The sequence below is a fragment of the Ranitomeya imitator genome, chromosome 3, assembly GCF_032444005.1.
Source record: "Ranitomeya imitator isolate aRanImi1 chromosome 3, aRanImi1.pri, whole genome shotgun sequence".
Classification (NCBI taxonomy): Eukaryota; Metazoa; Chordata; class Amphibia; order Anura; family Dendrobatidae; genus Ranitomeya; species Ranitomeya imitator.
This window is the reverse complement of record NC_091284.1, coordinates 598,412,573-598,430,081: the sequence shown is the minus strand read 5'-3', so window position 1 is coordinate 598,430,081 and position 17,509 is coordinate 598,412,573. Positions and strand designations below refer to the sequence as shown.

Sequence of the window (17,509 nt, the reverse complement as noted above, 5' to 3'; positions counted from 1 at the left end):
TCAAAATTGGTAACAGGACTAAAGAGGCGACATAGCTAGGTACTGGGGGGGGGCTCCTCTGCTGAGTAGCAGACAGTGGTAGTAGGTGCAAAGTATTAACTGGTCTAAATGGAGGCCAGGGACCCTGTATATTTTAACTATCATCTATCATTTCAACAAATTTGTATTGGCAGTGCCATTGAAGGATTTAACAGCACAGACTACACAGTGGTGGAGCAGGGAGAGGTAAGTATTGCAAGTGGTAGAGCACTGTTCGAGTTGGGGGGGAACACTGTCTCGTGGGTGGCAGTACTGGTACAGGGCCCCTCATATTACGACGGTGTGTCTGACATTGGTTTTGCACCACCACCATCAGAGACACTTCATTGTACTATGAGGGACCATGTGCAAGTGCCGTCGCCCAAGAGTGGGTGCACTCACCTTTCCAGGCAAACGGCACTCGCACAGTGCTTGCGCCAGGTGGTGACCACGGCCCTGTGGGGGGAGCCAGCCCATTTAGGGAGGTATAAAAATAGCCTATGGTGGACATTCTGCAGCTGCAAATGGCGGAATTGGAGAAGTCAGTAAGAGGAGGCCAAAAGCAAGACATTTTTCAGGCAAGCTATGTGTCAGCAGGAGAAGGTGGGGCAAAATAATTTGAAATCCATGATTGGTTCATTTTAATGAAGGTTAGATCATCAACATTCTGGGTAGCCAGACGTGTCCTTTTTTTGGTCAGTATTGAACCAGCAGCACTGAAGACTCTTTCTGATAGCACACTAGAAGCAGGGCAAGCGAGCTCCTGTAATGCATATTCTGCCAATTCAGGTCAGGTGTCTATTTTAGATGCCCAATAATCAAAGGGGAATGAACTGTGATGGAGAACATCAATAAGAGAGGAAAAGTAGTTCTTAACCATACTGGACAAATGCTGTCTCCTGTCAATTTGAATCGATGCAGTGGCAGAAAGTGGCTGGAAGATATATGAAAAAATACAAGGACTGTAGTACAATTTCAATCTCCCTACAATGATCTCAGGAAAAGTATGGCAGCAATAAAAAGGAATGCTGCACACAAAAGTGTGGACAAATAAACAAGATAACTGTGCAGGAAGGAGCAACAGGATTTTTGCTTTAAAAAAAAGCAGTTGGTTTGCACAACGGCGTGCAAACAGCAATGCAGCTATCAGGGAGCCTTATAAGGCAGCCTAATAAGCTACAGAGCTGATGCACAAAAATATAGCCTCCACTGTCGCTGCAAACAAATGGTGGTGTTGGACAGTGGAAATCACTACAGCACAAGCAGTTTCGGGGCTTAATCTTCCCTCCCTAACTATATCCCTTCTTCTGATAAAGCTACGGCAACCTCTCCTTATGCTACGATCGGCAGAAGTAAGATGGCGGTCGGCAAGCACGCCCCTTTATAGCCCCTGTGATGCCGCAGAAAGCAAACCAATCACTGTCATGACCTTCTCTAAGATGGTGGGGACCGAAGACCTATGTCATCACACTGCCCACACTCTGCGTCCTCCTTCACTGGCTGAAAAATGGCGCTGAAAGTGTCATACGAAACGCGACTTTGGCGCGAAGATCGCCGACCTTATGGCCGATCCCACACTAGGATCGGGTCGGGTTTCATGATACCCGACTTTGCCGAAAGTCGTCGATTTTTGAATTTGTCCGATCTTTTTCGCTCAACCCTACTACTCAGTATTTACTGTTTTAATTTTTTTTTTTTAATTATTCAGTCTGCTATCTCCGTCACACACCTGTTTTATCTGTGGTGTAAAAATCTTCTGTTTGCAGGCATATGTTGCATTGTTCTGTCTGCTAGCCTTGGTGTACTCAGTATTTATTGTTTCCCCCCCAAAAAAAAAATTAAAGAAAATTTATACAGTCTGTTATGTCAGGCTGAGGCCTGGTGCATCTGTGGTAGAAAAATCGTGCCTTCACAGGTATAAGTTGCCTAGTTTTGTCTGCTAGCCTTGTTCAACTCATTTTTATTTTATTTTTTTCAAAAAATCAGAAAACAACAACAAAAAAGTGTATACAGTCTGCTATGTCACACTGAGGCCTGGTTTATCTGTAGTGGAAAAATCGTAGCATTGCAGGCATAAGTTGCATAGTTCTGTCTGCTAGCCTTGTTCTACTCTTTTTTTCTTTTTTTCAAAAATTCACCAACCCCCCCCCAAAAAAAGTCCTCAACTTCAACCAACACCGCCTGGTTCAACTTGATTTGCATTTTCTGTGTGATCTTGAACAGGTTCTGCAGAGGAGCATTCGCTGCATCCTAATTTCTCTGGGTGTAAAAGAGCAGCCAATTATTCATGTCTTGGGGGCTGATCAGGATGGGACCTTTCTGCTCTCGCAACAAATCAGCAAACTGTGGATTATATTCAGCAGATTTGTCTTTTTGCATGATTTATTTCCGGAGTTGCGATTCTCCCTTCAAGCTGCAGCAGTTTGGTATCGAAAGTCAGCCCCCAGTCACGTAGCTCTTTCTGAACGCTCTCATCCTTGTATATGTAGTTCATGAACTTCTCAACTAGCTGCTCCCTCTGTTCTGGTGGCAAGCGGGTGTGAACGGCCAGGTCTTTCATGACGTTGAAGTCGTTTCTCATTCTGTCGGCCAGACCTGTTAGGTTACAAAACTCTGGCACCGGTACGATGGCTCCATCTGCGGCTACCGGCTAGGGCTTCCAAAGGATGTTCAAAATTAGCGGCTGGATCATGTCTTTCACTTGTTCATTGTATTGGTTCTTATAGCAGTCCTCGAAGCTGATCATGCTTCCATCTGCCTTCTTGAAGGTGGACGCTGTAGTCATGTTCCAGGTGATCTCGTCTATACGGTAGGTTATAGTGTTGGACTTGGTGAGGACGATCTGTTCGATCAGCTCCTTGTAACAGGTGTCTTGGAATCTCTGAGGGCCACATGAGGAGGAGAGGCTGCTCATGATGACTTTATGGCTGACATCAATGCTCAACATGACACTGGACTCATACAGGAAGATGGAGGTGGAAAACCCCGGTCAGATGGCAAGTCGGTGGGTTCTGACTTTGGTGGCGTCGCTTGGGTTGTAACAGTTGTGTCCTATCTACTTCATATCCATTTTCTTCAGGAGTCTTCGGGAAATGATGTTATAGAAATTAAAGCAGGTTGGCGATGTCAGTGAAAGCTCGTTGGTCGGAGTAATTGTTATCCGCATGTTCTCTCCATTTCGAGTTTAGCTGAACACTTTGGTGACCCGATGGTTTCTTCATGCTGGTACAGGAGGCCATACCACAAACACTTGGACTCCATGGTGGGGTTGACATCAACGTGATACTGGTACAGGGCCTGCTGTGGTCAGGATACCAGCTTGATGTGGTTGGTCAAAAGAGCAATTTTGATTCCAGAGGCTCCAGCTTTCGATTTTTGGATGTGTTCGATAGTCTGCCAGGTGTTCACTCTGACGTCATGGAAGTCACGCCTACGGCGTAATACATAAGAAAACAATATGGCAGGACCCACTGAAGAATGCGAAGTGGGTTTTCCTGTAGCCATCCAGTACTAGTGGTACAAAGGTTTATTGGGGTGCATATGACTTAATAGCAGGGCAGGCCTTGCAGGTAATACATAAGAAAACAGTATGGCAGGACCAACTGAAGAATGTGAAGTTGGTTTTCCCGTGGCCATCCAGTACCTGAGTTCAAAGGCTTATTGGGGTGCATATAACTTGATAGCAGGGCAGGCCTTGCAGGTAATACATAAGAGAACAGTATGGCAGGACCAACTGAAGAAAGTGCAGTGTGTTTTCCTGTGGAGCTCCAGCACCTGTGTTCAATAGCTTATTGGGGTGCATATAACTTGATAGCAGGGAAGACCTTGCATTCAATGCAACATTTTGTCAGGAAGTCCTCCTGTATCTCTCCTGAAAGGGGTATTGGGGTGCATTTTAATTGTTGGCAGCCCAGCCACTCACTTCATAGGCAATAACAGCATAGGAGACCCACTGTTTAATTATGGCCCTTTAAGAATATTAATGCTGCCTGATGCCCCTCTAAAAATAGGCTTTGTGACTTTATGAGTCCCTCTTTCATAAATGAAACAAGATGGGTCTGCTTATGTGTCACACACCACATGGCCAGCTAGGATTGTTAAATGTTACAATGACATGTCCCAGTGACTGCATTTGTATTGGTTGAAAGCAATGTTAAAGTTGAAAAATGCATCAAAAACGCTGTGCGTGAGCATAGCCCAAGTGGTGGTGGAACATTTTGGTCTGGTGTTAATTATTATGCCTTATATATAAGTCATTACCCTGGAAAGGATGTACCCTAACATAATTTCCAGCAAAAATCCATTTTAGTTTCATTTTTGTATGTTTTTGGTGCACGTGTAAAAATGGCGTGAAACTCTTACAACATTGCTTACAGCTTCTGGGAGAAGCGAAGTCTCCCTAAGCTAGAAGATCGTTGGGTACAGCCGGGACCAGCTGCTTCGAAAGCATCACCAAACCAGGGATTCAAGCTTCAGGAGGCTAATTTGCATATTCCAGGTGCCTTCTGGGAGAAGCGAAGTCTCCCTAAGCTAGAAGATCGTTGGGTACAGCCGGGACCAGCTGCTTCGAAAGCATCACCAAACCAGGGATTCAAGCTTCAGGAGGCTAATTTGCATATTCCAGGTGCCTTCTGGGAGAAGCGAAGTCTCCCTAAGCTAGAAGATCGTTGGGTACAGCCGGGACCAGCTGCTTCGAAAGCATCACCAAACCAGGGATTCAAGCTTCAGGAGGCTAATTTGCATATTCCAGGTGCCTTCTGGGAGAAGCGAAGTCTCCCTAAGCTAGAAGATCGTTGGGTACAGCCGGGACCAGCTGCTTCGAAAGCATCACCAAACCAGGGATTCAAGCTTCAGGAGGCTAATTTGCATATTCCAGGTGCCTTCTGGGAGAAGCGAAGTCTCCCTAAGCTAGAAGATCGTTGGGTACAGCCGGGACCAGCTGCTTCGAAAGCATCACCAAACCAGGGATTCAAGCTTCAGGAGGCTAATTTGCATATTCCAGGTGCCTTCTGGGAGAAGCGAAGTCTCCCTAAGCTAGAAGATCGTTGGGTACAGCCGGGACCAGCTGCTTCGAAAGCATCACCAAACCAGGGATTCAAGCTTCAGGAGGCTAATTTGCATATTCCAGGTGCCTTCTGGGAGAAGCGAAGTCTCCCTAAGCTAGAAGATCGTTGGGTACAGCCGGGACCAGCTGCTTCGAAAGCATCACCAAACCAGGGATTCAAGCTTCAGGAGGCTAATTTGCATATTCCAGGTGCCTTCTGGGAGAAGCGAAGTCTCCCTAAGCTAGAAGATCGTTGGGTACAGCCGGGACCAGCTGCTTCGAAAGCATCACCAAACCAGGGATTCAAGCTTCAGGAGGCTAATTTGCATATTCCAGGTGCCTTCTGGGAGAAGCGAAGTCTCCCTAAGCTAGAAGATCGTTGGGTACAGCCGGGACCAGCTGCTTCGAAAGCATCACCAAACCAGGGATTCAAGCTTCAGGAGGCTAATTTGCATATTCCAGGTGCCTTCTGGGAGAAGCGAAGTCTCCCTAAGCTAGAAGATCGTTGGGTACAGCCGGGACCAGCTGCTTCGAAAGCATCACCAAACCAGGGATTCAAGCTTCAGGAGGCTAATTTGCATATTCCAGGTGCCTTCTGGGAGAAGCGAAGTCTCCCTAAGCTAGAAGATCGTTGGGTACAGCCGGGACCAGCTGCTTCGAAAGCATCACCAAACCAGGGATTCAAGCTTCAGGAGGCTAATTTGCATATTCCAGGTGCCTTCTGGGAGAAGCGAAGTCTCCCTAAGCTAGAAGATCGTTGGGTACAGCCGGGACCAGCTGCTTCGAAAGCATCACCAAACCAGGGATTCAAGCTTCAGGAGGCTAATTTGCATATTCCAGGTGCCTTCTGGGAGAAGCGAAGTCTCCCTAAGCTAGAAGATCGTTGGGTACAGCCGGGACCAGCTGCTTCGAAAGCATCACCAAACCAGGGATTCAAGCTTCAGGAGGCTAATTTGCATATTCCAGGTGCCTTCTGGGAGAAGCGAAGTCTCCCTAAGCTAGAAGATCGTTGGGTACAGCCGGGACCAGCTGCTTCGAAAGCATCACCAAACCAGGGATTCAAGCTTCAGGAGGCTAATTTGCATATTCCAGGTGCCTTCTGGGAGAAGCGAAGTCTCCCTAAGCTAGAAGATCGTTGGGTACAGCCGGGACCAGCTGCTTCGAAAGCACCACCAAACCGCGCGCCTTACGGCGCGCAAATTTTTTCCTGTAGGACATTATTGCAAGAGAGCTTGGCTGAGTAGATTACACAAGAAGGAAAACACACAGCAAGTCAGCAGGATCTAGGAGCAACATGGCAGATGTGACAACCTACATGGTGAGCTGCAGCATGTGCTACATGTTCACAGATCGACCAGAAGAAGAATCCAATTTCACCTGTCAGAAGTGTAGACTAGTGGCCCTTTTAGAAGAAAAGGTGCGGGGTCTGGAAGAAAGAATAGCAACTTTGAAACTCATCAAAGAGAATAAAGACTTTCTAGACAGAACAGAAGCATCTCTACTGGTCACAGAAGGTGCAAAAAGTGGCAGAGAACCTCCAAAAGCAGATGAGTGGAAGCATGTGACCAAAAGAAGCAAGAAGACCATGGAGAAATCACCAACCACACAACTGAAGAACCGATATCAAATCTTTGTAGAGGATGAAGATGGCACACCTAAGAATGAAGCAATACCAGCAAGCAAAAAAGAAAAGGGCACACAGCAACAAGTGACAGCAAAAAGTACAGCCAAGAAGCAACGAAGAGTGGTGGTGGTGGGAGACTCACTACTGAGAGGCACCGAAGCAGCCATCTGCAGACCGGACATAACTGCAAGAGAAGTATGCTGCCTTCCAGGTGCGATGATCAAGGATGTGACCGATAGGATACCAAAGCTCTTCAGCTCCAAGGACGTCCACCCATTTCTTCTGATACATGTTGGCACCAATGACACGGCAAGGAAGGACCTACCGACAATCTGCAAGGACTTTGAAGAGTTGGGGAAGAAAGTAAAGGAACTGGATGCACAGGTAGTTTTTTCTTCTATCCTTCCAGTAGACGGGCATGGCACCAGGAGATGGAACAGGATCCTTGATGCAAACAACTGGCTAAGACGATGGTGCAGACAACAAGGATTTGGATTCCTGGACCACGGTGTGAATTACTGGTATGATGGACTCCTCGCCAGAGACGGACTACACCTCAACAAACCTGGGAAACACACATTCGCCAGAAGACTCGCTACACTCATCAGGAGGGCGTTAAACTAGAAGAAGAGGGGACGGGAAGAAAAACATTAGACTCGAACAAAGACGACCCAGGAAAACATACTCAGAAGGGAGGTAAGAACATTTCTAAAACAATCCACAGTGAGGAGATTGGAACAAAACAAAATCCTCTAAACTGCATGCTCGCAAACGCCAGAAGCCTGACAAACAAGATGGAAGAACTAGAAGCAGAAATATCTACAGGTAACTTTGACATAGTGGGAATAACCGAGACATGGTTAGATGAAAGCTATGACTGGGCAGTTAACTTACAGGGTTACAGTCTGTTTAGAAAGGATCGTAAAAATCGGAGAGGAGGAGGGGTTTGTCTCTATGTAAAGTCTTGTCTAAAGTCCACTTTAAGGGAGGATATTAGCGAAGGGAATGAGGATGTCGAGTCCATATGGGTTGAAATTCATGGAGGGAAAAATGGTAACAAAATTCTCATTGGGGTCTGTTACAAACCCCCAAATATAACAGAAAGCATGGAAAGTCTACTTCTAAAGCAGATAGATGAAGCTGCAACCCATAATGAGGTCCTGGTTATGGGGGACTTTAACTACCCGGATATTAACTGGGAAACAGAAACCTGTGAAACCCATAAAGGCAACAGGTTTCTGCTAATAACCAAGAAAAATTATCTTTCACAATTGGTGCAGAATCCAACCAGAGGAGCAGCACTTTTAGACCTAATACTATCTAATAGACCTGACAGAATAACAAATCTGCAGGTGGTTGGGCATTTAGGAAATAGCGACCACAATATTGTGCAGTTTCACCTGTCTTTCACTAGGGGGACTTGTCAGGGAGTCACAAAAACATTGAACTTTAGGAAGGCAAAGTTTGAACAGCTTAGAGATGCCCTTAATCTGGTAGACTGGGACAATATCCTCAGAAATAAGAATACAGATAATAAATGGGAAATGTTTAAGAACATCCTAAATAGGCAGTGTAAGCGGTTTATACCTTGTGGGAATAAAAGGACTAGAAATAGGAAAAACCCAATGTGGCTAAACAAAGAAGTAAGACAGGCAATTAACAGTAAAAAGAAAGCATTTGCACTACTAAAGCAGGATGGCACCATTGAAGCTCTAAAAAACTATAGGGAGAAAAATACTTTATCTAAAAAACTAATTAAAGCTGCCAAAAAGGAAACAGAGAAGCACATTGCTAAGGAGAGTAAAACTAATCCCAAACTGTTCTTCAACTATATCAATAGTAAAAGAATAAAAACTGAAAATGTAGGCCCCTTAAAAAATAGTGAGGAAAGAATGGTTGTAGATGACGAGGAAAAAGCTAACATATTAAACACCTTCTTCTCCACGGTATTCACGGTGGAAAATGAAATGCTAGGTGAAATCCCAAGAAACAATGAAAACCCTATATTAAGGGTCACCAATCTAACCCAAGAAGAGGTGCGAAACCGGCTAAATAAGATTAAAATAGATAAATCTCCGGGTCCGGATGGCATACACCCACGAGTACTAAGAGAACTAAGTAATGTAATAGATAAACCATTATTTCTTATTTTTAGTGACTCTATAGCGACAGGGTCTGTTCCGCAGGACTGGCGCATAGCAAATGTGGTGCCAATATTCAAAAAGGGCTCTAAAAGTGAACCTGGAAATTATAGGCCAGTAAGTCTAACCTCAATTGTTTGTAAAATATTTGAAGGGTTTCTGAGGGATGTTATTCTGGATTATCTCAATGAGAATAACTGTTTAACTCCATATCAGCATGGGTTTATGAGAAATCGCTCCTGTCAAACCAATCTAATCAGTTTTTATGAAGAGGTAAGCTATAGACTGGACCACGGTGAGTCATTGGACGTGGTATATCTCGATTTTTCCAAAGCGTTTGATACCGTGCCGCACAAGAGGTTGGTACACAAAATGAGAATGCTTGGTCTGGGGGAAAATGTGTGTAAATGGGTTAGTAACTGGCTTAGTGATAGAAAGCAGAGGGTGGTTATAAATAGTATAGTCTCTAACTGGGTCGCTGTGACCAGTGGGGTACCGCAGGGGTCAGTATTGGGACCTGTTCTCTTCAACATATTCATTAATGATCTGGTAGAAGGTTTACACAGTAAAATATCGATATTTGCAGATGATACAAAACTATGTAAAGCAGTTAATACAAGAGAAGATAGTATTCTGCTACAGATGGATCTGGATAAGTTGGAAACTTGGGCTGAAAGGTGGCAGATGAGGTTTAACAATGATAAATGTAAGGTTATACACATGGGAAGAGGGAATCAATATCACCATTACACACTGAACGGGAAACCACTGGGTAAATCTGACAGGGAGAAGGACTTGGGGATCCTAGTTAATGATAAACTTACCTGGAGCAGCCAGTGCCAGGCAGCAGCTGCCAAGGCAAACAGGATCATGGGGTGCATTAAAAGAGGTCTGGATACACATGATGAGAGCATTATACTGCCTCTGTACAAATCCCTAGTTAGACCGCACATGGAGTACTGTGTCCAGTTTTGGGCACCGGTGCTCAGGAAGGATATAATGGAACTAGAGAGAGTACAAAGGAGGGCAACAAAATTAATAAAGGGGATGGGAGAACTACAATACCCAGATAGATTAGCGAAATTAGGATTATTTAGTCTAGAAAAAAGACGACTGAGGGGCGATCTAATAACCATGTATAAGTATATAAGGGGACAATACAAATATCTCGCTGAGGATCTGTTTATACCAAGGAAGGTGACGGGCACAAGGGGGCATTCTTTGCGTCTGGAGGAGAGAAGGTTTTTCCACCAACATAGAAGAGGATTCTTTACTGTTAGGGCAGTGAGAATCTGGAATTGCTTGCCTGAGGAGGTGGTGATGGCGAACTCAGTCGAGGGGTTCAAGAGAGGCCTGGATGTCTTCCTGGAGCAGAACAATATTGTATCATACAATTATTAGGTTCTGTAGAAGGACGTAGATCTGGGTATTTATTATGATGGAATATAGGCTGAACTGGATGGACAAATGTCTTTTTTCGGCCTTACTAACTATGTTACTATGTTACTATGTTACTGTGACATTGGAGTCAGAAATGCTTCCAGGGGTGATCCCCATAATGTTCTCATGTCATTTGAGCAGTGTTTCCATCATTTTCAGATGTTTTTAGACCTCAACCCCTTCAAGACACAGCCCTTTTTCGTTTTTGCATTTTCGTTTTTCGCTCCCCTCCTTCCCAGAGCTATAACTTTTTTAATTTTCCATCAATATGGCCATATGAGGGCTTGCTTTTTGCGGGACAAGTTGTACTTTTTAAAGTATCCATTGATTTTACCATGTCTTGTGCAAGAAAACGGGAAAAAAATTCCAAGTGTGGTGAAATTGCAAAAAAGTGCAATCCCACACTTGTTTGGTTTTATTGCTAGGTTCACTAAATGCTAAAACTGATCTGCCATTATGATTCTCCAGATCATTACAAGTTCATAAACACCAAACATATCTAGATTATTTTTTATCTAAGTGGTAAAAAAAACAAAAAACTTTGATTAAAAAAAAAAATTGTGCAATTTTCCAATACCCGTAGCGTTTCCATTTTTTGGGATCTCGGATCGAGTGAGGGCTTATTTTTTGCATGCCGAGCTGGCATTTTTAATTACACCACATTTGTGCAGATACATTTTTTTGATCACCCATTATTGCATTTTAATTCTATGTTGCGGCGACCAAAAATACGTAATTCTTTCGTTTTGAATTTTTTTCTCGCTATGCCATTTTATAATCAGGTTAATCCTTTTCTTTGTTGATAGATCAGACAATTCTGAACGCAGCAATACCAAATATGTGTATGTTTGATTTTTTTTTATTGTTTTATTTTGAATGGGGCAAAAGGGGGGTGATTTAAGCTTTTATATTTTTTTATTTTTTTCATATTTTTTTTTTACTTTTGCCATGCTTCAATAGCCTCCATGGGAGGCTAGAAGCTGGCATAGTCTGGCATAGCCTGATCGACTCTGCTACATAGAGGCAAAGCTCAGATCGCCTTCATGTAGCAGAATTACTGCATTGCTCTGAGCACCGACCACAGGGTGGCGCTCATAGCAATCCGGCATCAACAACCATAGAGGTCTCAAGGAGACAGGGGTCAGCGATGCATGCATTTCCGGCCCGATGGCCGGAAGTGGTAGTTAAATGCCGCTGTCAGAGTTTAACAGCGGCACTTAGCTAGTTAATATCAGCGGGTGGATCACGATTCTACCTGCCGTTATTGTGCGCACATGTCAGCTGTTCAAAACAGCTGACATGTCGTGACTTTGATGTGGGCTCAGCACCGGAGCCCACATCAAAGGGAAGACACGACAGCACCTTACTAGTATGGCACATGTCATAAAGGCGTAACCCTTTCATGACCCAGCCTATTTTGACCTTAATGACCTGGCCATTTTTTGCAATTCTGACCAGTGTCCTTTTATGAGGTAATAACTCAGGAAAGCTTCAACAGATCCTAGCGATTCTGAAACTGTTTTTTCAAGACATATTGGGCTTCAGGTTAGTAGTAAATTTAGGTTGATAGTTTTTGCGTTTATTTGTGAAAAAATCCGAAATTTGGCTAAAATTTCAAAAATTTCACAATTTTCACAATTTGAATTTTTATTCTGTTAAACCAGAGAGTTATGTGACACAAAATAGTTAATAAATAACATTTCTGACACGTCTACTTTACACCAGAACAATTTGGGAACCAAAATTTTTTTGCTAGGAAGTTATAAGGGTTAAAATTTGACCAGCGATTTCTAATTTTTACAACAAAATTTACAAAACCATTTTTTTTAGGGACCACCTCACATTTGAAGTTAGTTTAAGGGGTCTATATGGCTGAAAATAACCCAAAGTGAGACCATTCTAAAAACTGCACCGCTCAAGATAAAAAACCACATTCAAGAAGTTTATTAACCCTTCAGGTGCTTCACAGCAGCAGGAGCAACATGGAAGGAAAAAATGAACATTTAATGTTTTAGTCACAAAAATGAATTTTAGCAACAATTTTTTTTATTTTCCCAAGGGTAAAAGGAGAAAGTGGACCCCGAAAGTTATTGCACAATTAGTCCTTAGTACGCCAATATCCCATATGTGGGGGGAAACCACTGTTTGGGCTCAAGACAGGGCTCGGAAAGGAAGGAGCGCCATTTGACTTTTTGAATGAAAAATTGGCTCCAATCTTTGAGTGGACACCATGTTGCGTTTGGAGAGCCCCTGTGTGCCTAAATATTGGAGATCACCCACAAGTCACCCGATTTTGGAAACTAGACCCCCCCAAGAAACTTATCTAGATGTATAGTGAGAACTTTTAACCCCCAGGTGCTTCACAAATTGATCCACAGCAATGAAAAAGTACTTTATTTTCACAAAAAAATTCTTTTAGCCTCAATTTTTTCACTTTCACATGTGCAACAGAATAAAAAGGATCCTAAAATTTGTTAGGCAATTTCTCCTGAGTACACAGATACCTCACATGTGGGGGTAAATCACTGGGCACACGGCTAGGCTCGGAAGGGAAGGAGCGCCATTTGACTTTTGAATGAAAAATTAGCTCCAATCGTTAGCGGACACCATGTTGCATTTAGAGAGCCCCTGGGTGCCTAAACATTGGAGTTCCCCCACAAGTAACCCCATTTTGGAAACTAAACCCCCCAAGGAACTTATCTAGATGCATAGTGAGCACTTTGAACCCCAGGTGCTTCACAGATTGATCTGCAAAAAATGAAAAATTACTTTTTTTTCCACAAAAAAAAATTTTAGCCTCAATTTTTTCATTTTATCATGGGCAACAGGATAAAATGGATCCTAAAATTTGTTGGGCAATTTCTCCTGAGTACACCGATACCTCATATGTGGTCAGAAACCACTGTTTGGGCACACAGCAGAGCTCAGAAGGAAAGGAGCGCCTTTTGACTTTTTGAATAAAAAATTAGCTCCAATCGTTAGCGGACACCATTCGTATTTGGAGAGCCCCTGTGTGCCTTAACATTGGAGCTCCCCAACAGTTGACCCAATTTTGGAAACTAGACCTCCCAAGGAACTAATCTAGATGTGCGAAGAGCACTTTGAACCTTTGAACCCCCAAGAGCTTCACAGAAGTTTTTAACGCAGAGCCGTGCAAATAAAAAATCATTTTTCTTTCCTCAAAAAATATTTTTTTAACCCGCAATTTTTTATTTTCACAAGAGTAGCAGGAGAAATTGGACAACAAAAGTTGTTGTCCAGTTTGTCCTGAGTATGCTGATACCCCATATGTGGGGGGAAACCACTATTTGGGCACACGTCAGGGCTCGGAAGGGAAGTAGTGATGTTTTGGAATGCAGACGTTGATGGAATGATCTGCGGGCATCATGTTACGTTTGCAGTGCCCCTGATGCGCCTAGACAGTAGAAACCCCCCACAAGTGACCCCATTTTGGAAACTAGACCCCCAAGGAACTTATCTAGATGTGTGGTGAGAACTTTGAACCCCCAAGTGCTTCACAGAAGTTTATAACGCAGTGCCGTGAAAATAAAAAATCATTTTTCTTTCCTGAAAATTTTTTTAGCAAGCAATTCTTTATTTTCACAAGGGTAACAAGAGAAATTGGACCCCAAAAGTTGTTTTCCAGTTTGTCCTGAGTACACTGATACTCTATATGTGGGGGGAAACCACTGTTTGGGCACACATCAGGGCTCGGAAGAGAAGTAGTGACATTTGAAATGCAACCTTTGATGGAATGGTCTGCGGGCATTACGTTGCATTTGCAGGGCCCCTGATGTGTCTAAACAGTAGAAACTCCCCAACAAGTGACCCCATTTTGGAAACTAGGCCCCCAAGGAACTTATCTAGATGTGTGGTGAGAACTTTGAACCCCCAAGTGCTTCACAGAAGTTTATGACGCAGTGCCGTGCAAATAAAAAATCATTTTTCTTTCTTCAAAAAATTTTTAGCAAGCAATTCTTTATTTTCACAAGGGTAACAAGAGAAATTGGACCCCAAAAGTTGTTGTCCAGTTTGTCCTGAGTACGCTGATACTCCATATGTGGGGGGAACCAGTGTTTGGGCACACGTCAGGGCTCGGAAGGGAAGTAGTGACGTTTTGAAATGCAAACTTTGATGGAATGGTCTGCGGGCATCACATTGCATTTGCAGGGCCCCTGATGTGCCTAAACAGTAGAAACCCCCCCAACAAGTGACCCCATTTTGGAAACTAGACCCCCAAGGAACTTATCTAGATGTGTTGTGAGAGCTTTTAACCCCCAAGTGTTTCACTACATTTTCTAATGCAGAGCCGTGAAAATAAAAAATCATTTTTCCCCACAAAAATAAGTTTGCAGCCCCCATTTTTTATTTTCCCAATGGTAACAGGAGAAATTAGAACCCAAAGTTGTTGTACAATTGTTCCTGAGTATGCTTGTGCCACACTGTTTGGGCACACGTCAGGGCTCGAAAGGGAGGGAGCACCATTTGACTTTTTGAATGCAAGATTGGCTGGAATCAATGGTGGCGTCACGTTGCATTTGGAGACCCCTGATGTGCCTAGACAGTGGAAACCCCTCAATTCTAACTCCAACACTAACCCCAAAACACCCTCAACCTAATCCCAACTCTAGCCATAACCCTAATCACAACCCTAACTCCAACACACCTCTAACCACAACCCTAACCCAACACACCCCTAACCCTAATCCCAACCCTAACCACAACCCTAATCCCAACCCTAACCACAACCCTAACCCCAACCCACCCCTCACCCTAATCCCAACCTTAACCATAACCCTAACCACAAGCCTAACCCTAACCCCAACACAACCCTAACCCTAATCTTAACCCTATTTCCAACCCTAACCCTAATTCCAACCCTAACTGTAATTCCAACCATAACTCTAAGGCTATGTGCCCACGTTGCGGATTTGTGTAAGGATTTTTCTGCACAGTTTTTGAAAAATCCGCAGGTAAAATGCACTGCATTTTACCTGTGGATTTAATGCGGATTTCTAGTGTTTTTTGTGCGGATTTCACCTGCGGATTCCTACTAGGGAACAGGTGTAAAACGCTGCAGAATCCGCACAAAGAATTGACATGCTGTGGAAAATACAACACAGCGTTTCCGTGCGTTTTTTTCTGCACCATGGGCACAGGGGATTTGGTTTTCCATAGGTTTACATGATACTCTAAACGTGATGGAAAACTGCTAGGAATCTGCAGCGGCCAATCCGCTGCAGATCCGCAGCCAAATCCGCACCGTGTGCACATAGCCTAATTCTAACTCTAACCCTAGCCCTAGTTCAAACCCTAACCCTAGTTCTAACCCTAACCCTAGTTCTAACCCTAATTCTAACCCTAAACCTAATTCTAACCCTAACCCTAGTTCTAACCCTAACCCTACTTCTAACCCTAACTCTAGTTCCAACCCTAATTCTAACCCTAACCCGAGTTCTAACCCTAACCCTGGTTCTAACCCTAACCCTATCCCTAACACTAACCCTAATCCTAGTTCTAACCCTAACCCTAGTGGAAAAATAAAAGTAAATATATTTCTTTATTTTATTATTGTCCCTAGCTATGGGGGTGATAAGGGGGGGTTATTTATTATTTTTTTATTTTGATCGCTGTTCTATCACAGCGATCAAAATGTACCTGGAATGAATCTACCGGCTGGCAGATTCGGCAGGCGAACTGCGCATGCGCCTGCCATTCTGGAGAAGGAGGCACCCATGGAGAAGACGGACGGACACCGAGAGAGACACCGGAGGTCGGAAAATATGTGGGGGTGGGATTGGACAGCGGGTGGGTGAGAACGAACTGCGGGGGGAACGGACAGAAGGATAGAGGGGAGCGGAGCACAGGACAGGACAGGGAGGAGGACGGGGCGGTGGATCGGTGCTGGCGGCGGGGGCAGATCACGGTCTCCAGCTATGGCCGATGATATTGCAGCATCGGCCATGGGTGGATTGTAATGTTTCACCAATTTTCATTGGTGAAATATTGCGATTGCTCTGATAGAAAGTGTAACGTCACTTTCAACAGCCGATCAGAGCGATCGTAGCCACGGGGGGGCAAAGCCACCCCCCCCCTGGGCTCAAGTACCACTCCCCCTGTGCCTGAAGGTCAGGGTTCACCCTTTCACCCGAACTGCAGTAGAGCGATCCGACCATGACGCATATGCTGCATCACATGTTGGATTGGCACAGGTTTTCATGATGCATATGCTGCATCAAAGGTTGGGAAGGAGTTAAAAGGACACCCTGGTGGGATCGCGGTAAAAATACGCGGGTTTTCCATAGATTTACATTGGGCTCGTTGCTCTGGTCGAGTACCCAAGTATTCAAATTTGCTTGACCCGAGCAATGAGCACCCGAGCATTTAAGTACTCGCTCATCACTAACTATATACAATAGTACAGGATATGTAAGGGGCACAAGGAGGTGTTCGTAAATGTGAATGCTTGCCTTCCTTGTTATGCTATTCTAAATAATTCATGTTGTGCATATTTATGGTACCCGTTATGTAAATGCTATGTATGATTACTGTTATAGTTGTAGGGAAAGCATAGTAGCCTAGTTTGGCCACTAGATGTGGTGCAGAGTTATTCAGCTTGTAAATAGTTAACTGGGAGGAGCTAATGGCAGTTAATCTGGGAAACATCTGTAAATTTTAATCAGTTGGACTGGAGCGCCCTGTCAGGGCAGTCAGCTCTGCAGAAGTCCAAGGTTCAGTCAGGCGACGTCAGGGCCAGGAAGGATGGCCAAGAGAGAAGAAGGGCATTGAAAGTGTCAATAACAGCACAGTATAAGTGGGACAGGGAGGAAGGAACTAAGCAGTACGGACAGGTCACTCAGAATGTGTCAGCTTGCTAAGTGGATGGATTTACTTGGGACCAGGGCAAAATGGTTTAGAAAAATCCCTACTAAAGTCATACTGGGCACAGAGGACTCTGGAGGACCGATATGCATGGTCCGTTCCAGAAGAGAGTTTAGTGAAGATGAAGGAAAGGCAGAGAAAGGGGAGAAGCTGTGTAATGCAAAGCCTGATGTAAATGCTGACAAGGAAAGAAAGGAGACAGGGACAGCAAGGAAACTGTGTAATATAAAGCCTGCTCTAAATGCTGAAGAGAACAGTTATGTGCCCATCTTTAGTAAAGTTTATTGCTCAAGCGTTCAATGGGACTGTGACTCTGTTTATTCTACTTCTGCTGAGGAGAATGTGCAGATCTTTACAGGA

At 44.1% G+C, this 17,509-nt stretch overlaps 1 pseudogene; it reads right to left on the bottom strand.

The window, feature by feature from the left end:
* Positions 1 to 2,124: 2,124 nt before the first annotated feature.
* On the bottom strand, positions 2,125 to 3,522 carry LOC138671697 (piwi-like protein 1 pseudogene; annotated as a pseudogene).
* Between the last annotated feature and the right edge of the window lie 13,987 nt (positions 3,523 to 17,509).